General features: G+C 37.5%; 2 long non-coding RNA genes across 2 annotated transcripts in view; one reads left to right on the forward strand and one right to left on the reverse strand.

Annotated features, from left to right (window-relative positions):
• On the reverse strand, positions 1,315-2,889 carry LOC109335562. The gene is made up of 3 exons (XR_002106209.1): positions 2,787-2,889; positions 1,607-1,610; positions 1,315-1,324 (listed from the first exon to the last, which is right to left on the reverse strand). It is a non-coding gene; the product is annotated as an uncharacterized LOC109335562 (long non-coding RNA).
• LOC109335574 overlaps positions 4,180-25,313 on the forward strand; it is a 96,948-nt gene continuing 75,814 nt past the window's right edge. Inside the window, exon 1 of the long non-coding RNA XR_002106211.1 lies at positions 4,180-4,597. This is a non-coding gene — a long non-coding RNA (uncharacterized LOC109335574). The remainder of the gene's footprint in view (positions 4,598-25,313) is intronic.

Raw genomic sequence — 25,313 nt, forward strand, 5'->3', positions numbered from 1 at the left:
AATTGTAGAATACCGTGAACCATCGAGTCTTTGAATGCAAGTTGCGCCCAAAGCATTAGGCTGAGGGCACGCCAGCATGGGTGTTGCACATCGTTGCCCCGTGCTAGGCATCAAGCAGGGCGAATGTTTGCCCATTAAGAAGCAGCAGTGGGCTTTTGCCCAATATTGTCTCGTTCGGTTTGTGGTCTACCCTGGTTGGGAGATTTATGCGAGATGCCTTGCAGCACCATTCTCTACTTGGCACTCCAATAGTCTTTTCAGTGACTCAAATAGCCGAGAACTTCAGAACAGGTAGAGTGGACTTGCTGTTACGATAGAGTGAAGTGGTAGAGTGAACTTCAGAACATGTAGAGTGAACAAGTAGAGTGATTTTTCTCTTATCGCCTTGTTTTGTGCCACCAGTCTCCAACTTTTTAAGTTATAGTTCGTACACCCAATGAGGAGTGCGGAGCAGCAACTCGTGTGCGCGATTAGTCACATTGGTGCAAAGTGCACACTAGACACATAGTCCCTTATTCATCTGGTGGGTGGCCTATCGTATGACACCCTCACCTAGGTCAAAGATCATATGACCTTCACTAAGCAAGGGTCACATCCGTAGGGTCGAGGCACAGACTATGGTTGGGCTTTTGGCTCTGAGGTATGGGCAGAGGGGGTGGTGGGGCACCATTCAGGGGGTGTGGGGTTGCGGGGGCGTGACCCCTCGAAACGGTATAGTATAGTTGTTAACTGCGCTATGGTTTTTCAAGTAGAAATAAAGGTTATCGTGATATCCAAGTCACGATTAGCAGTAGTCTATATAGTTAGAAATTACATCGCTCGAAGTGCTAGGTGAAGGCCATGACACATGTGTCTGAGTGCTACTAGATGAAAGTGACGGCACATGTTCCGAGTGCTTGGTGAAAGTGACCCGTGCCTTGCATGAGATTCTTGCTTCAGCCCCATTCCCTATTTTGGTGAATTTATCGTAAGACGCTGACCCCGTCATGAAATGTCTCCATATTTGGAGGGGAACCATAATTGTTTTGCCATGGTTGGCTGCAAAGTCTCAAGTCGAAATTCAACTCCTAGGCGATGTTGTTCGTCATGGTACCATGGCGTCTACCGCACTGAAAATCATTTGACTAAATGCCTCGATGTTACTTTGTCGTAACTTGGGAAATGTTTAGAATAATATTCCAAGCATTCCTGCAAGGGTCGCTGGGGGCGCACCAGACACTATGCGATGTGCGGTGCTGTTCCAACCGCTGGACCCTAGCTCCAACTAAGCCGTTTCTAGGGTGGGCAGACTATTAAACAGAAAATATAACTCTTTCCGGGGGGCCTGCCGACATCTCCGGACTCCCTAACGTTGCCACCAGCCGCCACGTCCCGGTTCAGGAATTTTAACCTGATTCCCTTTCGGAGTGCGCACTTAGAGTGCTATCAGATGGGCTTACCCCATCCCTTAGTATCGACTAACTCATGTTCAAGTGCCATTCACATGGAACCTTTCCCCTCTTCAGCCTTCAAAGTTCTCATTTGAATATTTGATACTACCACCAAGATCTGCACCGATGACCGCTCTGCCCGAGCTCACACCATAGGTTTTGCAGGACTGTTGTACCCTCCTACTCATCGAGGTCTGGCCCTTGCCCCGACACCCGAGAATAGGTCGCATGCTTTAGCACCATCCACTTTCGGGGCTAGTTGATTCGACAGGTGAGTTGTTAGACACTCTTTAGCAAATTTCAACTTCCATGACCATCGTCATGCTGTCTTATCGACCAACAACCCTTTGTGAGGTCTAGGTTAGCGCATAGTTGGGAAGGGCAACCTAACTTCCGGTTCAAATCGTATCGCCAGTTCTACATACCAAAAATGGCCCACTTAGAGGTCTCGATTGTGTGGCGTGGCTCAACAAAGCAGCCACGTTGTCCTACCTATTTAAAGTTTGAGAACAGGTCGAGGGTGTTGCGTCCCTGTTGCCTCTAATCATTGGCTTTACTTGATAGAAACTTCAGAGGGAAACTGCCACTAGACGATTCGATTAGTCTTTCACCTCCACCGGAGTTTCCTCTGGCTTCTCCCTGCTCAGGCATTGTTCACCATCTTTCGGGACCCGACATGTATGCTTTCACTCGAACACTTCACATAAGATCAGGGTTGGTCGGCGGTGTAACCCACAAGGGGATCCCACCAATCAGCTTCCTTACGCCTTATGGTTTTACTTTCCTGCTGACTCACACACATGTCAGACTCCTTGGTCCCTGTTTCAAGACGAGCCAAATGGGGAGCCCATAGGCCGACGCCCGCTGCACATAGGTGCTGAAGCACACTAAATGGCACGTGCTTCCAACCACACTCGCAATGATGACGCCTCCACAAGGATGTCAACAGCCCAAGCTTGGGCCTCCATCACAATTCGCATCGGTCCATGACCCGAGTCCATTGGTGGACTGACTCTCACTGTTCGACATCCGACCGAGGCACGTCGTCGGCCTTTATCCGCTTCCCTCCTGACATTTTCTAGCACTCTTTGACTCTCTTTTCAAAGTCCTTTACATCTTTCCCTCGGGATACTTTTTATTTATCGGTCTCTCGCCAATATTTAGCCTTCGACAAATTTACTGCCCGATTGGGGTTGCATTCCTAAACAACCTGACTCGCAGACAGCGCCTCGTGGTGCGGCAGGGTCCGATCATGATGTGGCTCTCACTCTATCTGGCGTTCCTTTCCAGGGGATATGTACCCGGTCCATCGCTGAGGACGCTTCTCCAAACTACAATTCACACACTGAGGGCAACCGATTCTCATGGTGTGCTTTTCCCGGTTCGCTCGCCATTACTAAGGGAATCCTTGTTAGTTTCTTTTCCTCCACTTATTAATATGCTTAAACTGAATGGGGAGCCCTGCATGCTTCTTTTCTTCCGCTTATTGGTGGGGGTGACATGCACGATCGGTCTTGAGCTTTAGCTCAGCCACCATCCATCACGGCGCCCTCCACCGTGTGAATTGCACCATCCGCCCCGCTTGGTTCCTAGCATGGGGCCAAGGCACGAGGCAACAATGTGCAACACTCAGTCAAGTGTGCCCTCGACCTAATGGCTTCAGGCGCAACTTACGTTCAAAGACTCGATGGTTCACAGGATTATGCAATTCACATCAAGTACTGTATTTTGCTACATTCTTCATCGACGCAAGAGCCGATATATCCATTGTCGAGAGTCTTTAGGATAAGAGTGTCGCAACGCCACCCGCACCAGCATCATTCCGGGCCGACAGGGGCAAACTAAATGATTTCAATTTCCTTGGCGCGTTCCATGCTGGGGTTTTGTTATTAGACCAGGAGGACACCACAGAGGGTGTGGCGCCTCCTGACACGAGAGGGACTGAGGTGCCAAACACCTCTAGCCACCCTTGAGGAGTAAAACAAATTCACGGGGTCGATAATGATCCTACCGCAGGTTCACCTACAAAAACCTTATTACAACTTCTCCTTCCTCTAAATTATAAGGTTTAGTGGACTTATTACAACGTCGTTGATAGCGAACCGCCCATGTCGCCGCAATCCGAACACTTCACCGGACCATTCAATCAGTAGGAGCGACGGGCGGTATGTACAAAGGGCGGGGATGTAGTCAACGCGAGATGATGACTCGCGCTTACTAGGAATTCCTTGTTGAAGACCAACAATTGCAATAATCTATCCCCATCACGATGAAATTTCAAAGATTACCCAGGCCTGTTGGCCAAGGCTATAGAGTCGTTGAATACATCAGTGTAGCTCCCGTGTAGCCTAGAACATCTAAGGGCATCTCAAACCTATTGTTGCATCAAACTTCCGTGGCCTAAAAAGCCGTAGTCATTCTAAGAAGCTGGTCGTGGAGTGTTACCTCCACATAACTAGTTAGCAGGCTGAGGTCTCGTTCGTTGACGGAATTAAGTAGACAAATTGCTCCACCAACTAAGAACGGCTATGCACCACCACTCATAGAATCAAGAAAGAGCTCTCAATCTGTCAATCCTTACTATGTCTGGACCTGGTAAGTTTCCCCGTGTTGAGTCAAATTAAGTCGCAGGCTCCACTCCTGGTGGTGCCCTTTCGTCAATTCCTTTAAGTTTCAGCCTTGTGACCATACTCTCCCCAGAACCCAAGGACTTTGATTTCTCATAAGGTGCTAGTGGAAACCTAAAAGTAACATTCGTTGATCCCTGGTCGGCATCGTTTATGGTTGAGACTAGGACATTATCTGCTCGTCTTTAAGCCCCCAACTTTCGTTCTTGATTAATGAAAACATTCTTGACAAATGCGTTTGCAGTTGTTCGTCTTTCATAAATCCAAGAATTTCACCTCTGACTATAAAATAAAAAGGCCCCCGACTGTCCCTGTTAGTCATTACTCCGATCCCGAAGGCCAACATAATAGGATCAGAATCTTATGGTGTTATTCCATGCAAATGTATCCAGAGCCTAGGCTTGCTTTGAGCACTCTAATTTCTTTAAAGTAATAGCGTCAGGGGCACGACCAGGCTAGTTAAGGCCAGAAGCGCATCGCCGATAGAAGGGACAAGTCGACCGGTGCACACGAATGGCGGACCGATCGACCCAACCCAAGGTCCAATTACGAGCTTTTTAAGTGCTACAACTTAAATATACGCTATTGGAGCTAGAATTAATGCTACTGCTGGCACTAGACTTGCCCTCCAATGGATGCTCGTTAAGAGATTTAGATTGTACTAATTCCAATTACCAGACTCAATGAGCCCGATACTGTTATTTATTGTCACTACCTCTCCGTGTCAGGGTTCGGTAATTTTTGCGCATGCTACCTTCCTTGGATGTGGTAGCCGTTTCTCAGGCTCCCTCTACGGAATTGAACCCTAATTCTCCGTCACCAGTCACCACCATGGTAGGCCACTATCCTACCATCAAAAGTTGATAGGGTATAAATCTGAATGATGATTCGCCGACCTTTTAACTAATAAATGCATCCCTTTTAGAAGTCGGGTTTTGTTGCACGTATTAGCTCTAGAATAACTACGGTTATCCGAGTAGTAGATACCATCAAACAAACTATAACTGATTTAATGAGCCATTTGAAGTTTCACAGTCTGAATTAGTTCATACTTACACATGCTTGGCTTAATCTTTGAGACAAGCATATGACTACTGGCAGGCTCAACCAGGTAGCATCCATCAACGACTTTGCTCGACATGCAAGTGTTTCCACCACAAATGGTTAAGCAAGACCGACACCTTGGTAAAGTGTTATTCAAGGGAACCGTTAAATCAAAGGGACTCAACGAGGCATACTCTTCATCCCGTGTTCGTTGCATGCACTGCATCTAAGGGAACACTAGACACGAGTGAGAACGCAAGCCATCACAATTCACAGCTATCACATCACACACACCAATTTCGAATCATGCAACAACCTCTAAAAGGGGTCTAGATGGAATGACACATAAGAGGCGCATGAATACCACTTAACGGGTACGCAACACAAGAACCATAATTGAACGATGGTCTGAAATGACATAAGGTGAACATGGGAAGGTTTGTGTGCTGATTGTTTAATGGAACCATACAAACCACTCCCATCATAATTGCCACTCACGCGCCCTTCCATGGGACAGACTCGACGATACCATACGAACCACTCCGTGCAATGCCAATGTCATGATAGCAAATGAAACACATGGTGCCGCCGGATGCGCTTCGTCGAGCGCGAACAGAAAAGGTAACCGCCAAAATCGATAGGGACCAAGGTTCAAAATTTATCCGACTACCAAATCCTCCCCAAACGCACTTCCGACGAACAGGCTCACCCCTATACGTGGTGTGGCTCAACCCTTAGGGCGTCACATGCAACAGATACGCCTAGGTGCACACATATTTCCCGAGGTGCGCACATATTTCCGTGGCACAAGCCTTCATCGTGCAGCACTGTTTCGTGCGTCTTACACCACCGCAACTTGACTTCAACCATGAAAACCATTCGCAAACACACTACTTCCGGATGATTGGGCTTGCGACCCTTCGTGCACATCCTTCCGTGCAGGACTGGTCACACTTGAAGCCTTGGAAAATCCATGGAGAAAACACACCTATAAGGGGGGGTGTTGAATAGGTGTCATGATTATCAATTTCTTATTTTCGCACCAAAGCCCTATTCTGGAAAAAGCCATAGTTAATCGATTAAATGTATGCCTTAATCGATTAACACATACAAAACAACAAAAGGTAGTATGGGTTCTTGCATAGTAAGTCACCGACAATCAAGAACAGATAAAGTAGATATTTTTATACAGAATTAAACTAGATACAACAACCTAACAATATCAAAAATATCAGCCAATATCATACAATAATAAGACTTGAAATGTAAAGAGATAAGGGATAGAAAAAGCCTACAACAAGGAATTTTATCCTGGTTCGTTCGCTGGTCCACTTGAAAACTACATCCAGGCCTGCCCTTCTGATCCCAAGAGATTTTTATTCATTAATATTGAACCGAATGTATAGTTAAATGCAAACTTCCAATACAACACTTACTCACTCCCTTCTTCAATCCAAGAACCCACTTTCCTTGTTTGACTCTCTCAATCGCCTAAGAAAACCTTTCTTGCTATCTAGCCCCATCCAAGAACTCGTTCTAAACTTAAGACCTCTAAGTGTTGGTGAAGACACACCAAATCTCTTAGGTGATAAGACACCAAGAGAAAAATTTCCTTATTACAAAACAGTACACAAAACAGATTTTTATAAAGCACACTTTTGCTCAAAATATTACAATTAAAAAACTCAAATAAAACCCATATACAAAACTCACAATATAATATGAATATGAATGAGTTTATGAAGATGCAGAAACACATAATTTCTACCCTAAAATTCTCTTAAAGAAATGCAAGAAAACATGCAAGAAAAGATATGAATGTGTAACATATAAACCACATGCAATATGATGACAATTAAAGCCTAAGCATGGTACTATCTCTCAGTATCTCATAATGCATTTCACTATGCCTATATGACACAATCAAACACGAAAATATGCACCTAGAAATTTCTAAAAATGAATGATATGATGTGGTACACGTTTTGAATTTGCAGTCTTTATAGAAAACCATTTTGAGTCCCAGTGAATCAATTAAATACCCATTTAATCGATTAACGGTTTGTTGGGAATAACTGTTTTCTGGTTTTCAGTTTTCTTTTGGAACCGTAATCACGTTAATCAATTAACACATCTCTTAATCTATTAATTGGCACATTTTCAGCTTATTAATTAAATGGTAAACAACCTATATGTTATGCTTATCAACAATACATGTTTTACCGATATATTATGTCTAAGATGCACAAGTAACATGTATAATTAATGCTTCAATTCATAATGATATAGATGGAATGTCTCATATAAATGAAATGATTACTTTTAAGGCTTGTGAGAATTGCATATAGGTTTACCTAACATAGACTCAAATATCTAAGGCACACATCTTAGACTTCTAAAAATAACTCCATCAAAAAACCTAGTCTACATATGAAACCCTTGAGTCCACGACATGTTGATTTGTTGAGTCATCTCCAAGCTTTCACAAAATCCTTGTCTTCATCAAAACATAGGCAAAATCCAAAAGTGCGCTACTTGACAATTTACACTTTCAATCTCCCCCTTTTTGATGATGACAAACTCCACATCATATATTGTTTGATGCATAACTTGATGATGGTTATATAATGCATGGTTGGTAATTCCAAATTTAAATCACATTGCTCCCCCTTAATGTAAGTGGGTAGCGAAAACATGGAAGCTGGATTTTAATGTTTACAACAACCTGCAAACACATCGAACAACAAAGCAACCTTTCTCCCCCTTTTGACATTATTAAAAAGATAAACTAATCAATCTAGTCAAAAGTAAGAAGAGTTATGTAGTGATAACAAAACTATAATCAATCAATTAATTTGGGAATTTAACTAATTAACCAGTTTTAAGAAGCTTGAACAAATGCTCTTGTTAACGACACTTAATCGATTAAATACATGGTGTTAATCAATTAAATGGTAAAAAGATAGTGAATGAACATTTTTAATGGCATAGATGGCTATAGAATAACTAGTTAAGCATTGAATGATCAAGCATTGATATCATAGCATGTAAACAACAGGCTTAACCATACACGATAGATGCATATAATTAACATGGTCAAGAACCATTAAACACACATTCATACTATATATGACATAAGTAAACATATGATATAAGCGATTGAAAAACCAGTAACATTCAAAGTTCAACATCATGCATATCAAGTTATAAAAGTTCAGCACAAGTAGATAGTAACTATTACAAACCAATAAAAGCAAAGAGAAAATATGTCTCAAAGAGAACACAATCATGAAATTAGAAAAATAAGCTTAGGTAATCGATTAAGATGAAGCGTTAATCGATTAAAGTTCTTTGAAAATAAAGTTTTAGCTACTAGAACTTATTTTAATCGATTAAGACTTTTGGTTAATCGATTAACTAACATAAGATTTGTAGAATCAAGTAGGTTTTTGAGTTTTAAAAGCATGCATAGATTTTTAACCTATATTTAACTATTTTAAGCAAACATACATACATATAGAGCTTATTATACTACATCGTGAATTATATTAGGAATAGAATGCATTCAACAATTATTCATTTTGAAGCATATAAGGCATTCAACATGCGAAGCAAATAATAATCTGGTAGATGATTTAATCAAAATATTTTTCATCAAGGATTCCAAGCAAGTTCTCTTCGAAGAACATATAAAGTATATCATGAAAGGGGCTTGGTGAAAATATCTGCTAATTGTTTAGTAGTTTCAACAAATTAAAGCACACAATCGCCTTTTTGAACATGATCACGCAAGAAGTGATGCCTAATTTCTATATGCTTGGTTCTCGAATGCAAGATGAGATTTTTGGATAGGTTTATGGCACTTGTATTATCACATTTGATAGGAATCTTTTCTAGATTAAGACCAAATTCCTTAAGTTGATGCGTCATCCATAGGATTTGAGCGCAACACACACCAGCGACAATGTATTCCGCTTCGGCGGTGGACAAAGAAACATAAGCTTGCTTTTTACTATGCCACGCTACTAAGGAACTGCCTAGTAAGTGACAAGTCCCACTAGTGCTCTTCCGATCCAACTTACATCCAACAAAATCGGAATCAGAATACCCTAGAAAGGATAGTGAGGCATCCCTAGGATACCATAATCTCATATTTATAGTTCCTTTTAAATATCTCATGATTTGTTTAACAATACTATAATGTGCATCTTTAGGTAATGCTTGAAATCTTGCACACATGCAAACATTAAACATAATATCAGGATGACCCACAGTCAAATATAATAAAGAGTTGATGATCCCTCGATACTTGGTTACCTCAATAGCTTTTCCCTTTTCGTCTTTTTCTAGATAGTAAGCTGACGCCATATGTATAGAAGCTTCTTTACATTTTTCCATGTTGAACTTCTTGAGTAGCTCCTTGCAGTTGTTCGATTGATGAATGAAGATGCGACTTTCCGTTTGTTTACTTTGTAGCCTGAGAAAGAAAGTCAGCTCACCGATCATCGACATCTCAAATTCTCCCAGCATCATCTCAGAAAATTCTTTACAAAGAATATCATTAGTAGATTGGAAAATTATATCATCAACATACATTTGAACTAACAATACATGATCATCTAATATACAGATAAAGAGGGTAGTATCAACCATACCCTTCACGAACCCTTTTTCTAAAAGAAAAGAGCACAATCTGTCATACCAAGGTCTATGGTCCTGTTTCAGACCATAGAGAGCCTTCTTGAGTTTATATACATGGTTCAGAAATTTAAAATTTTCAAAGCCGGGTGGTTGATCTACATACACCTCCTCTTGAATGTAACCATTCAGAAAGGTACACTTAACTTCCATTTGAAAGAACTTAAAGTACATAATCGATGTGAAGAATAAGAGCATCATAATGGCCTCTAATCTGGCTACAGGAGCGTAGGTCTCATCATAATCGATGCCTTCCTCCTGGTTGTAGCCTTTGGCCACTAAGCGTGTTGGATGTTCTTTTGGCTTTGGGACCAAGTGGTGACTTCATGGTTTGCTTGATGGTTAAGTCAAGTCTGGGTGCACACCACTTAGAACACTTGTTACACCGCTAAGCTGCTTGTTCAATAGCTTTGACTGTGCAGACTGGAACGTGGCCTGGTGCTTGCTGATCTGGTCAGGAGTCTGGTTCTCCGCTAAGCTACTTTGTTCGATCGCTAAGCTGCTTGTTCAGAAGCTTGGGCATGTGCCTAGCTTGTGTCTGACAGTGTCAAGCTGATTTCTGACCGTGCTAGGACTAGACTGGTGCTAGGTTGAGCGGCCAAGAAGGTCCGCTAAACTGCTTGCTTGAGGAGCTTGGTCTAGGCCAGGCTAGTGTCCAGGTCAGCTTAGCGTGGCTTGGTCCACGCTTAGCTGCCTGGTTGAGCACCTTGGTTTTTGACTTCTTTTTCTTTTTGACCATGAGCCTTTTTTCTCTTCTTTTCTTCAATCTAAATCCTACAAAATACATAAAAAAGAAATACACACACAAATATACAAGATTGTGATATTTTATACAAAAAGTGTTGTTTTGAGTTGGTTTTTCTCAATTATGCTTAAGATAAGTGCCATAAAAGTGTATGAATTTTAGGTATGTTTAGCACTAGTGCACAACCTCAATGGCCTCATCGATGGTCTTTGGCTCGATCAGAGATACTAAAGCAACGAAGTTACAGAAATTTCATAAAGAACTATGGGAAACCACTCCCATAGAGATATCACCTATAACTTTATCAAGTGGATGATCTTTCTTGGTCTTACACACAATCGGCAAGTCCTAATACTCATCATGGACAATTTGCTCTGCTCTTCTTCTTTGTCCTGGTCCATGCCCTTAGAGTATGCTTCTTCTAAAGCACCTGCAACATCATCAGAAAATACCTTTCTCTTCTCTTTTGGAGAAGATTCATTAAAATGAACATGTACAGACTCTTCTACTTGCATTGAATATTTATTAAACACTCAATAAGCTCTACTATGTAACGAATACCCCAAAAAATATTCCCTCATCCACTTTTGACTCAAAATTTCCTAATCCTCTTTTTCCATTATTTAAAGTAAAAAATTTACATCCGAAAGCATGAAATTGAGCAATATTCGGTTTTCGACCTTTTAAAAGTTCATGTGGAGTTTTCAAAAAAGTAGGCTTCAAGAGTATACGATTTATTACATAGCAAGCAGTATGCACTGCATTTGCCCAGAAGTACTTAGGAACCTTGCTTTCGTTCAGCATGGTTCTAGCAAGCTCCTCTAGAACTCAATTTTTCCTCTCAACAATTCCATTTTGTAGAGGATTACAAGGAGCCGAGAACTGATGCATGATACCATGTTTATTACAAAATTTATCAAACTGGTGGTTTTCAAACTCGCCACTATGATCAGATCAAATGTATACAATTTTAAGATTGAACTAATTTTGGATTTGTTTGGCCAGGTTTTTGAAAGATTTGAATGCATCACTCTTAGAAGATAAAAATAGTGTCCATGTGAATCTAGAAAAATCATCAACAATTACTAAGGCGTAGAAGCTACCACCAAAACTCATAATCTATTATGGTCCAAACAAGTCCATATGGAGAAGCTCGAGTGGTCTTGTTGTGGATATTACATTCTTTTAACCGAAAGAGTTTTTAACTTGTTTACACTTTTGACAAGTGTCACAAGTTTCCTGATTTCTAAAATCTAGTTTTGGTAGTCCTTCAACCAAATCATTTTTAGATAATTTATCTAGATGCTTTACATGAATATGAGCGACGCGCCTATGCCAAAGCCAAATATCATCTTCCTTAGATATAAAATATTTTGAAAATAGTGTCGTGACATCCTCCAGGTTAACCATATAGATGTGAATAATACGATATCCGACAAACTTAACCTTATTAGATAAATTGTCACGAATTATACAACATTCAGAGTCGAAAGATATATGATTACGTTTGTTGCAAAGTTGGTTGATACTCAATAGATTGTACTCTAGTCCTTCAACGTATAGTACATTGTCGATCACTACTTGAGTTGATTTTCCAATTGCCCTGGTGCCAAGTATCTTCCCTTTGTTTTTGTCTCCATACGTGACAAAACCTTTTTCCTTTAATGGTAGATCTAGGAATTTCGATCTATCACCAGTCATATGCCTCGAACACCTACTATCAAGATACCAATGATGCCCATGTGCTCGTAGACATACCTGCAAAATAGATCACTTGCTTCTTTCGGTGCCCAATTTATATTGGGTCCTTTTCTGTTAGTAACCAGGGAGTTATCTCCCTTTTTCATCCACGCGTATACGCCACTCGACACACCATACTTTCTGATATAACAAAAGTAGGAAGTGTGGCCATGAGTGCCACAATAGAAACATGTAGAAACTTTCTTATTATAAAACTTTTTATTTGGTCGAGTTACAGGTTTCCTATATGGTCGTTTCCTACGCGAAGGGGGGATATACCCTAATCCAGTATGGTCATAAACGGTTCTAGTTTGACTAAGCATAGTGTTTAGTTTGTTCTGACTCTCTTTGAGTTTTGTGAGTTTTTCATTAAGTTTCAAATTTTCATTTCTCAAAGTCTCGCACGACTCACAGATAGTTGATTGACATAATTTATCATTTGAGCCATCACATGTATTACAAGAAAATATTAGATCTAAGGTTTCATTCTCATGTTTCAACTCGTGTAATTCTTTCTGTAATAGGACTATTTTCTCTTCATTTAGAAGGATTACGTGTTTTCTATCGGCACTAATCCTATCTAATATATTTAATTCCTCATGCAATTCGACATAAGCATTATATAAGTCCTCATAAGGAGGTGAGTCATCAGAAGATGATGAGGTGTTAGAGTATACCTCATTATTAGTCTCCTTTGAATTATTTGAGTCGCAAGCTTCATTTGTTCTGGTCATTAGGCATTGCTTAGCAGTCTCCTCCTCATTTGAGGTGCTTGACGTCGTATACTCCTCTAGTGCGTCCCAGACAAATGTAGGCTTTCTTTGACTTGAAGTCCCGAGGAGTGCTCTTCTTCGAATCAACTTTCTTGAGATAAGTAGAACATTGAAATCTCATGTGTCCTAGCTTACCACACTCGTGGCAAGTGAAGCGCTCTGTATTACCTTTGCCTTTTCGAGTTGATTCACGCGCTTCTTTCTTCTGAAAATTTTTAAAGCCTCCTTTCTTGAAGAACATCCTGAATTTTCGTACAAGAAGGCTCACCGTTTCATCATCAATATCTGAATTAGACTCAACATCTTCATTCTCTTCAGTAGGTTGAGACGTTGTTCCTTTAAGAGATATGCCATTCCTTTTGCGGTCTGATTCCTTGCATCTTCAAGTGCCCTAGTTCCATCTCGTGCTCTTGAAGCTTTCCAAATAGTGTTGCCAAAGGCTTGGAGTCAAGATCCGTGGATTCCATGATAGCTGTAACTTTAGGTTGTCACCTCCTATCAAGACAATGCAAAAATTTATTAGTTAGTTCTCCTTTGGTGAAATATTTATCTAGAGCATGTGAAGAAGATATTTGCTCCTGACCTTGACACGGTTTTGATGAAGACACCAACATAACCTAAAAGAAGAAATGGAAGAATACTTATGAAGACAAAGAAGACAAAGCTTCAAGACAAATTAGTCTAAGTCTAAATAGGTACTGCTATCCTATACTCTTGAATATACAATAGTAGTAATGCTCAAACTATTATTTTTAAAAGAAAATTGAAACACTTCAAAATACTTAAAACAATTTTCAAAAAATATTGTGTAACGGGTTACTGCATCTAAGTAATAGGTTACCTGTGTGAGAAAAGAGTTATCCAACTTAAAACTGATCAGAGTAATCCATTTCTGTGTTTGAGTAACATATTACTAGTTTTAATAAAGTTGAGTAACCAATTACCCACTTTCTATAATCGATTACTCTAAATTGAATTTAAATGACCAATGGAAAGAACGTGCGAGTAATCGATTACCTACTGGTTTAATTGATTACTGAGTGCTATTGCATCAGATTTCAGATTTCAAAATGAAAGATTTTCATCCCAAACGAAATGTCTTCACTCCAATCCATTCCTACCTTTTCGTAGAGGCACTATGGGTGATTGGAAAGTCTATTTAAAGGCATTGAATCTCATAACAAAAACACACAACTCTCATACAAATTTCAAAAGCTCATACACACATTCTGAAATTATTTTCTGCACTTTTCGCAACTAGTTCTTAAACTTTCAAAGTTGATTTTTCTGAAGTTGCTTAAATTAAAGTGTTACAAGTTTACCAACTTATAAAGAGCATTATTACTAAGTATACAAAAGAGTTGATTGGATTGCAAGTTAAATTACTTTCAAACTTGTAAAGGCAATTCCGCCATTATTGTACATTCTTCATTATTATTGCAGAATACTTTCTTTCACAAGGGTGTGATAAGAAAAGGGATTAGAATCATTGTCAAGGTTTTTTTTCAAGAGTGAATATGGATTAGGGAGTGTGTAAGGTACATAGAGATCTCGGAGTGAGATATTGTAATTGCAACTCATAATCTTTAGTGGACTAATCTCTTGTGCTGCAAGAGTACTGGATGTAGCCTTCAGTGGACAAGAAGGTGAACCAATATAAAAATCCTTGTGTATTCTCTTATCTCTTATCTCTTTGATTATTTACTCGTTTAATTTCTGCATATATTTTGCGCTGCAGTTTAACTCTTGATTTTGCAGAAAAATTAGCCATAATTTTAAGTCAACTAATTCATCCCCCTCTTAGTTGCAATCTCAGTCTTACAATTGGCACTAGAGCTATTTTTGAGTAAGTTATTCTCAAATCTGATCCTATACCAAAGATGGCCTCAAGATCTTTCCTAGGAGAAGGTTCCAACATCAACCGCCCTCCAAGCTTTGTTGGATAGTGCTATGACTTTTGGAAAATCAGAATGAGGATCTTCATAGAATCTCAAGAGTTGGACATACGGAATGCAATTGAAGAAGGACCATATGAATCCTTCACCATAATCAACAGTGTAAGAGAAGTAAAACCCAAATCTTCAAGGAATGATGAAGATAAAAAGAAGGTGTAGTATGATCTCAAAGCAAAGAACATCCTCATATCATCACTTGGCATAGACGAATGCTTTAGATTATCAAACTACAAATCTGCCAAAGAAATGTGGGATACTCTAGAGACAACACATGAAGGAACAGAGGAGGTGAAAAGATCAAGACCCTACACTCTTTCCCAGGAATATGAAATGTTTCGTTCGAAATCTGGAGAGAAAATTTTGGATCTTCAAAAGAGGTTTACTCCTCTTACAAATCATCTTATTGCTCTTGGTAAGATACTATCAATCAATGACTTGAACTTGAAGGTTCTAAGATCACTCACCAGAACATGGCAACCCAAGGTAACAACCATTTCTGAAAAGAGAAGTTTATCGAAAATGTCTTTGGCTGCTTTGTTTGGTAAATTGCAGGAACATGAATTAGAACTCAGCCAACTTGACCAACATGAAGAGCAAGAAAATAAAAAGAAGAATATTTCTCAAGGCGAAAGTAGACAAATATGAATAATCAGAAGATGAGTTTGACAAGGAAGAAATGGAAGACATGAGTCTTCTTGTAAAGAAATTCAGCAAGTTCCTTAAAATGAACAAAAGTGGTAAAACTGGACAAATAAGGAAATTCACTAAAAACAATGACACCTCCACTTCAAACCAAAATTTCACATGCTTCGAATGTGGCAAGCCTGGACATATGAAGATGGACTGTCCAAACTTGAAAAAAAGTCCTTCAGAGGGAATAACAAAATGAGGACTAGATGGAGAACCTACATTGCTTTGGAAGATAATGATACCAGTTCCGCTTCTGAACAAGAAAATGAAGAACAAGCACATCTTTCATTGATGGCATCTCATGATTCAGATGATGAAGAGGTAAAAAATAATCAACTATATTCTTCTAAATTACAAACTACATTGAATGACTTGTATGATGAATATTTTAAACTCACAAATATGTTTGTAAAACAAAAAACTTGAAAATAAAGTTTCAACTTTAAATCTTGAACTTAATAAGATGAATAAGAGTAGTAAAAGTTTAGAAAAGATCATTAATGATCAAGGACACTCAACAGACTGAAGAGGTCTTGGCTATTCAAATAGCAATGGTTCTAAGAAACAAAGTATCTCAACTAAGATAAACTTTGAAAAATAAGGTATCCATGCATTTAAAAATAGTAAAAATAAATCTAGGATACATGAACATCAACCCACATGTACATATTGCAAAAACCATGGACATACACCAAATACTTGTAAAATTAGAAAATATGGTGTACCCCTAGGTCATTTTAGATGGGTTGAGAAAGGTACTAACTGTATAGGACCCAAAGAATATGGGGTACCTAAAAAAATTTAAATTGTTTTGCAGGAAAATTTGAGAGACGCCTGCAACTTATGGTACTTGGATAGCGGCTGCTCAAAACACATGACGAGCGATAGAAACAAGTTCTCTGTCCTCACTCCAAGGGACAAAGGCTATGTCACATATGTTTATAACAACATGGGAAAAATACTTGGAGTTCGTAGAATTAGTAAGCCACCCTCAACAACCATAGAAGGTGTATTATATGTTGAAGGGCTCAAGCACAATCTTCTAAACATAAGTCAATTATGCGACAAAGGCTTCCATGTGATGTTCTACCCAGATAAGTGCATCATTGAAAGTAAGAATTCTCAAAAATCTAAACTCATTGCTAAGAGGATAATTAATATATATATCATTGACATAGACTTTTCTTTACCAATAACATGTTTAGCTGCAAATGATAATCATGATGCATGGCTTTGGCATAGAAGAATTGCTCATATACATATGGACGCATTTGAACAAACTTATAAAGAAAGAGTTAGTAGTTAGTTTACCCAAAATGAAGTTTGTTAAAGACAAACTATGTAGTGCTTGTCAAATGGGTAAACAAACAAAAACTTCTTTTAAATCTATGCATATGGTTTCTTCTGATAGACCATCGCAGTTACTACACATAGACTTATTTGGCCCCTCAAGGACAAAAAGTTATGTTGGTAACTACTGTGCTCTTGTTATAGTAGACGATTTTTTGAGATACACTTGGACTCTATTCTTACTTCATAAGAATGAGGCATTCTTAGCCTTTAGCATTTATGCTAAAAGAGTTCAGAATGAAAAATCACTAAAAATCGCTGCTATAAGAAATGATCATGGGAGAATTTCAAAACTCTTCATTTGAAGAATTCTGTGATGATCTTAGTATCCATCACAATTTTTATGCTCCTAGAACACCACAACAAAATGGTGTTGTAGAGAGAAAGAATCAGTCTTTAGAAGAACTGGCTTGTACAATGTTGAATGAAACTAACCTCCCAAAATATTTCTGGGCTGATGCAGTAAGTATTGTATGTTATGTTTCAGACCGAGTTCTTACAAGACCAATTCTTAAGATAACCCCATATGAACTCTTTAAAGGTAGAAAACCAAACATTTCTCATTTCCATGTATTTGGTTGTAAATGCTTTGTTTTAAATAATGGTAAGGATAACATATACAAGTTTGATGCAAAAGTTGATGAAGGTATCTTCCTAGGCTACTCTATTACGAGTAAAGCTTATAGAGCTTTTAATAAAAGAACTCTAGTAATGGAAGAATTCGTTCATGTATATTTTGATGAAACCAATCCTATTATAAAGGATGGGTTAACCTTTGATGAAGAGGACTTGCCAAGTTCTCATGCTAAGGAAATTTCGATAAATGATTCTACAACTAATTCTGAGCATTTGAAAATGGATGATGATCTATCTCATCAAGAAGAGAATATTCACTATGATTTACCAAAACAATGGTGAACCCATCGAGATCATCCTATTGACAACATTATTAGTGATATAAGTAAGGGTGTCACTACTCTTTTAATGCTAGAAAATGCTTGTCCAAACATTGCTTTCATTTCTCAAATAGAGCCCTCCAACATTGATGATGCAATCGAGGATGAACACTGGATTCTTACAATGCAAGAAGAGTTAAACTAGTTTGAGAGAAAGGAAGTTTGATAACTTGTTCCCATACCTAAAAATAGGCATGTCATATGAACTCGTTGAGTATTTTGAAATAAATCTGATGAAAATGGTATTATTATTAGAAATAAAGCTAGACTAGTAGCCCAAGGATACAACCAAGAAGAAGGTATATAATTTGATGAAACCTTTGCTCTAGTTGCTAGACTTGAAGCTATTAGGCTATTGCTTGCATATGCCTGTTCTTTAAATTTTCAGCTATATTAAATGGACGTAAAGAATACTTTTCTGAATGGATATATTCAAGAAGAAGTGTTTGTAGAACAAACTCCTGGTTTTGAAGATTACAAACATCCTTCTCATGTTACAAATTAAAGAAAGCTCTCTATGGCTTGAAGCAAGCTCCACGTGCATGGTATGATCGTCTAACCAATTTTTTACTTGAAAAAGGATTCACCAAAGGGAAGGTCGACACTACACTCTTTATAAAGAAAATAAATCATCATACTCTTCTTGTTCAAATTTATGTAGATGATATTATTTTTGGTTGTACTAAAGAAGTTTTGTGTAGTGATTTTTGGCAAAATGATGCAAGGAGAGTTTGAAATGTCGATGATGGGGAAGTTGAATTACTTCCTTGGATTACAAATCAAACAACTTGATAAGGGCATTTTTGTAAGTCAATCCACGCATTGTAGAGATGTGCTGAAAATATTCGATATGGATGACTGCAAGCCAATAGCTACTCTTATGGGATCTAGTACGTACATCGATACAGACGAAGCTAGAAAATGTATTCAAATATCAAAGTATCGAGGTATGATTGGATCTCTTTTATATTTAACTACTAGTAGACCTAATATCATGTTTAGTGTATGTCTGTGTGCTCGTTATCAATCTACACCAAAAGAATCACACTTAGTTGCTGTTAAGAGGATCATGAAATATCTTAAAGGAACAACTGACGTTGGGTTGTACTATCCAAAAGAAAGTATATGTGATTTGGTTGGTTATTCAGATTCAGATTTTGCTGGATGCAAAATTGAGAGGAAAAGTACAAGTGATACTTGTCACATTTTAGGAAATGCTTTAGTCTCTTGGCCTTGCAATAAACAAGCATGTGTTGCTCTAAGCACTGCTGAAGCAGAATATATAGCAACAAACATTTGTTGTGCCCAAGTGTTGTGGCTTAAACAACAATTACGAGATTATGGCTTAGACTTAGGCTGCACTTCTCTAAGATGTGAAAATACTAGTGCTATAAACCTCACACAGAATCTAGTTATGCATTCTAGAACCAAATACATAGATATAAGGCATCACTTCCTTAGGGACCATGTCCAAAAGAAAGATGTGATTGTAGAATTCGTTGATACTCATAACCAACTAGCAGATATTTTCACTAAACCACTGGCTAAAGAACCTTTTTTTATAAAATTAGACGAGAATTCGACATTCTCTATGAAGCTTATCTATCTTAACATGATTATATGATTATATGTGTGCTTCATCATATTTATTTCATGCCTACTTGTACTTAAAAGTGTTTATTGATGTTTAAAAAATTCAAATTTTGGATAAAAAATCATTTCCATAGCATAAATATGCCTAAAATTAAGTTTTTCTGGGGTCAGTAGTCGATTACACTGAAGAGTAATCGATTAAAAGGTTGAACATCGTGTTTCAGTAACCGATTACTCGGGGTGTGTAAGATTGCTCAAAGCTGCTGTTTGAAAATTTTTAAATTTTTAAAATTTTGAGTAACCGATTACTCAAAGTGAGTAACCGATTACTCTATGCAGTTATATATGTGATTTTTCTGCATTTTTTCAAACTCGTTTTCTCTCGTGTTCAACTTCATCAATCTCTAAAATCTTCGTTTTTGATACGTTTTGGGTGATTTTTGTGTCTATTCATATCACATTTTCATCTCTAAACACTTCTTCACCATCATTTTCGTGTTTAGTGGCTTAAATCAAAAAACCCCAAATCTCCAAAAACCAAAAACCTAAAAGCTCAAAAACCACAATCCATGGCTTCCTCTTCTAGATCAAAGAAGCAACGCACAAATGTGAATCAAAGGAACCAATGAACTTCATATTTGGAGTCTAACCCTCTGGATTTGACAAGACTCCTTGCTAATGATGAGCAACGTAAAGTCTTTGAGGAGCACTTTCACGGTGGAGTAATCTTACTCCGAAATACGGTAATGAAGGGAATTTTGAGTTTGAAAATTTTACTTTTCCTTATATTTTATGGCAACAAAATTTTTTTGACTTCTGTTGTGAAACTAACGTCATTTATCCTAAACTTGTTCGAGTATTTTATTGTAACATGAACTTTCGGAAAAATCGTCTTACTTCCTATGCGAAAGGAAAAGACATTGTTTTGGATTTGAAAACTTTTAGTTCATTGTTCTGTAACATACCCTATCAAGGTAGCATAACAGGTTTCAACCTTGTATGTGAATGAGATAATTATGATCGAAAGGATTTCTACCACTCTCAGTGTAGAATTTCTAAAGAGGAAATAGAAATGTGTAAGCAACAAGGTTTTGGTGAGACTATTAAAAATAGGGATATCATATCTGTTGGATATCTCAAACTTGAAGATCGTTTGCTTCATTATTTTGTGAGCTATGCCATTTTGCCAAAATTTTCAAACCATTCTCAAATTAGTGACATAGAACTCCAATTAATGTACACTATGAAGTTTAACATCAAAATCAATTGGACTCAGATGATAATGAGACAAATGTGGAATGTTCGAGGAAATCAAAGCCCCTTGCCCTATGCAATTTTCATAACCAATATTCATGAACATTTTAGTGTTTCTACTAATGGGGAAACTAAGGTCCTATTGATCGTTGCACCTATAAGCATCAATCTGATAGACCGAATGCACCTACTGATCAATCAAAACCTACCAATCCTAACCCTCCTAAACCTCGACCTTCTAAGTTTCATGCTCAATCTTCCTTATCTGCTGTCATGCCTTCCAATCAGATGATTATGGACGAGTTGCTTTCTCTTTGAGGCTACATCACTAACCAGATGAATACCTTTGATACTCTGAATCAATAAATCCAGTTTGAACTTCATCGTCTCTCTTTTAAGCTGAGTAGCATGGACGTTGATGAAGAAAGCTCTAAGCTTGAGTCTTAGATTATGTCTAGGATTTCTGTTTGTTTTGATGCATGTCTCTGAACAATTTACTGATTTTCTAGTTGTAATCATTTCATATTTTCAGACAAAATTTTCTTTATGTTATTTTGTTGTTACTTGTGATCAAATATTTGAACATATATGTTTTTATGATATGCATTGCGATAGTCGTTTTATATCTTATGAATATGTATGTTGTATATATATATATATTATGATGGAAACTCTTGGCTTTTCTACTTTTTGATGACGTCAAAAGGGGGACAAAGTTGGGAGAGTGTATATTCTGTTTAAAATCTTTCAGGCACATAACTCCAAATGAAAGGGGGAGCATAGAAAATAGGGGGAGCATACTCAAGTCATCTCAACATATCTCAAAGTATGCTGCTCTCAGAAAACTACATTCTTAAAGAAGATATTGGTTTGTCATCATAAAAAAAGGGATATTGTGAAGAAGATCTTTTCTCTTGACCTTGGAACGGTTTTGATGAAGACACCAACATCACCAAAAAGAAGAAAAGGAAGAATACTTATGAAGATAAAGAGGGCAAAGCTTCAAGACAAATTAGTCTAAGTCTAAAAGGAACTTCTATCCTATACTCTTGAATATACGATAGTACTAATGCTCAAACTATTTTTAAAAGAAAACTGAAACACTTCAATATACTTCAAACAATTTTCAAAAATAGTATGTAATGGGTTACTGCATCTAAGTAACTCGTTACTTGTAAGAGAAAAGAGTTATCCAACTTAAAGTTGATCAGAGTAATCCATTATTGTCTTTTAGTAACAAATTACAAGTTTTAATAAAGTTGAGTAACCGATTACCCATATGTTATAATCCATTAATCTAAATCGAATTTAAATGCCCAGTGGACAGAGCGTTTGGGTAATCGATTACCCACTGGTTGTAATCGATTACTGAGTGCTGTTGCAATGGATTTCATATCCCAAACGAAATGTCTTCACTCCAATCCATGCCTACCTTTTCGTAGAGGCACTATGGGTGATTGGAAAGTCTATTTAAAGGCATTGAATCTCACAACACAAACAGACAACTCTCGTATAAATTTGAAAAGCTCTTATACACATTCTGAAATTATTTTCTGCACTTTTGGCAACTAGTTCTTAAACTTTGAAAGTTGATTTTTCTGAAGTTTCTTAAAGTAAAGTGTTTCAAGTTTACCAAAGAGTTGATTGGATTGCAAGTTACATTACTTTCAAACTTGTAAAGGCAATTCCGCCATTGTTGTACATTCTTCATTATTATTGCAGAATACTTTCTTTCACACGGGTGTGATAAGAAAGGGATTAGAATCACTTGGAAAGGTTTCTTTCCAAGAGTGAATAAGGATTAGGGAGTGTGTAACGTACATAGAGTGTGTAACGTACATTGGATGTAGCCTTCGGTGGACAAGAAGGTGAACCAATATGAAAATCCTTGTGTATTCTCTTCGCCCTTATCTCTTTGATTAGTTACTTGTTTAATTTATGCATATATTTAACGATGTACTTTAACTCTTGATTTTGCAGAAAAAATGGCCATAATTTTAAGTCAACTAATTCACCCCTCCCCCCCTCTTAGTTGCAATCTCAGTCTTACAGAGCAACTAAGTGGCTTACCATATGTGTGAATCTTTTTTGCATGTCACCGATAGATTCACTCGACAACATACGAAACAGCTCGTACTCATGTGTCAGGGCATTTATCCTAGCATGCTTGACTTCGCTATTACTTTCTTGAGTCACTTGTAAAGTGTCCCATATTTCCTTGGCACTTTGACATTGCGAAACCTGAAAGAATTCAACATATGATATGGCCGATGTGATGATGTTTTTAGCATGTAGGTTGTATAGAACCTTTTTACGCTCATCTTCGATCTATAAACTCTTGGGTTTTTCTGTCGATTCCTCGTCCACTAGATGTATTGGAACGAAAGGCCCGTTGACCACAGATTCTCAAATATCCGAGTCATTGACTTATATGAATATTTTCATTCGAACTTTCTGAAAGTGCAAAGTGTCAAGATAACAATTAGCTTGCCTATGTTTTCATGTAGACAAAGGAATTAGTGAAAGCTTAAAGATATCTCAACAAATCAACATGCCATAGATTCAAGAGCTTCATATGTAAACTAGAGTCTTAGATATGTGTCTTAGTTATTGAGTCTAGGATAGGTAAACCTAGATGCAAATATCACAAGTTCTAAAAACTATCATATCATTTTCATGAGACATGCCATTTAGCTAATTATTTGTTCATGCATTAGTCATACATGTTATTTTTGCATCTTAGGCATAACATAATGGTAAAACATGTATAGTTGATAAGCATAACATATAAACAATTTGAGGAGCGTCAGGTTGCCTACATCGACAACCACTATTAGGCTATGAGGAGCTTTGTTCAGAACACTGTTGAGGCACTAAATGAGAGATTTTGTGTAGAATTTGAGAAGTTAATATTCCTCATCCAGGGTGATAGTAGTCTGACCGTACCTGATGACAGAGATCCTCCTCTGCTTCCCTAGATTAGAAGTTCTTAGACCTTAGATTTCCTTAGGTTTAGTTCTTCTATATGGCTAATTTTCAGGATTTATGCTGCTTTGTAATTTTGAGACATATTTTCTCTATGCTTTTTGGATTGTAACTCTAACTATCTACTTTTGATGCACTATTGTGACTTGATATGCATGCCATTTGAACTTAAATCGTTACTATTTTGGTTTTAATTTGCTTACATAACATTCCTATCTATGTCAAATATAGTATGATTACATGTTTAATTGTCCTTGATCATGTTTGGTTATATGTATCTTTTATGTTTGATTGAGCCTGCTGTTTGAATTGCTATAATATAAATGCTTGATCATTTCATGCTTGATTAGTTCAGGTTTAACCTTCCATACCATTAAATCTGTCATATTGTTGTATTCTGTTGTTTTAATCGATTATCCATCTGTCTTGATGGATTAAATGCAAATCAATTTGTGCACGTGTTCAATTTTTTCATCAACTGATTGATTAATTACATTCCCAATATTAATTGATTAATTACAGTTTAATTTCACTTCATATCTCTTCTTACTTTTGACCAAAATTTCATTTAGTTTATCTTTTTGATAATGTCAAAAGGGGGAGGAACGTTGTTTTGTTGTTTGATGTGTGCAGGTTGTAAAATAAAATTTAGCTTCCGTTGTCTAGCTATGCACTTTAACTTTGAAATTAACAATCATGCATTTGGTGACCATCTTCAAGCTACACATGAAAAAAAAATTTGGTGTTGAGTTTGTCATAATCAAAAAGCAGGAGACTGAAAGTGAAAAGTGTCAAGATAGCACTTAGCTTGCCTATGTTTTGAGGAAGACAGAGTAATTAGTGAAAGCTTAAAGATATCTCAACAAATCAACATGCCAAAGATTCAAGAGTTTCTTGTCTAAACTAGAGTCTTAGATATGTGTCTTAGTTATTGAGTCTAGGTTAGGTAAACCTAGATGCAAATCTCACAAGTTCTAAAAACTATCATATAATTCACATGAGACATGCCATCTAGATAATTATTTATTCATGCATTAATCATACATGTTATTTGTGCATCTTAGGCATAACATAATGGTAAAAACATGTATAGTTAATCAATTAAGTAAGACTTTAATCGATTGACGTGAAAACAGTTTTAATCAGTTTCAACAGATAACTGAAAAATAGAATTCAGTTATTCTAAACAGCCAGTTAATCGATTAACAAGGCACTTAATCGATTAACTAGGCATAAAACAACTTTTCTATATAAACTGTGTTTTTACACCATGCTTCATATATTCATTCTTAGAATTGCTAAGTTGCATATTTTCGTGCTCATTGTATGTTATATAGGTAGAGAGAATTGCATGTGAGATTAGTGAGAGATAGCATCATGCTTAGGATTTAAAATGTCATCCATTGCATGTGATTAAATGTGTTAATCATTCTATATTTCTTGCATGATTCTTTAAATTCTTTTAGAGATTTC

The sequence above is a fragment of the Lupinus angustifolius genome, chromosome LG02, assembly GCF_001865875.1.
Source record: "Lupinus angustifolius cultivar Tanjil chromosome LG02, LupAngTanjil_v1.0, whole genome shotgun sequence".
NCBI classification, from domain to species: Eukaryota; Viridiplantae; Streptophyta; class Magnoliopsida; order Fabales; family Fabaceae; genus Lupinus; species Lupinus angustifolius.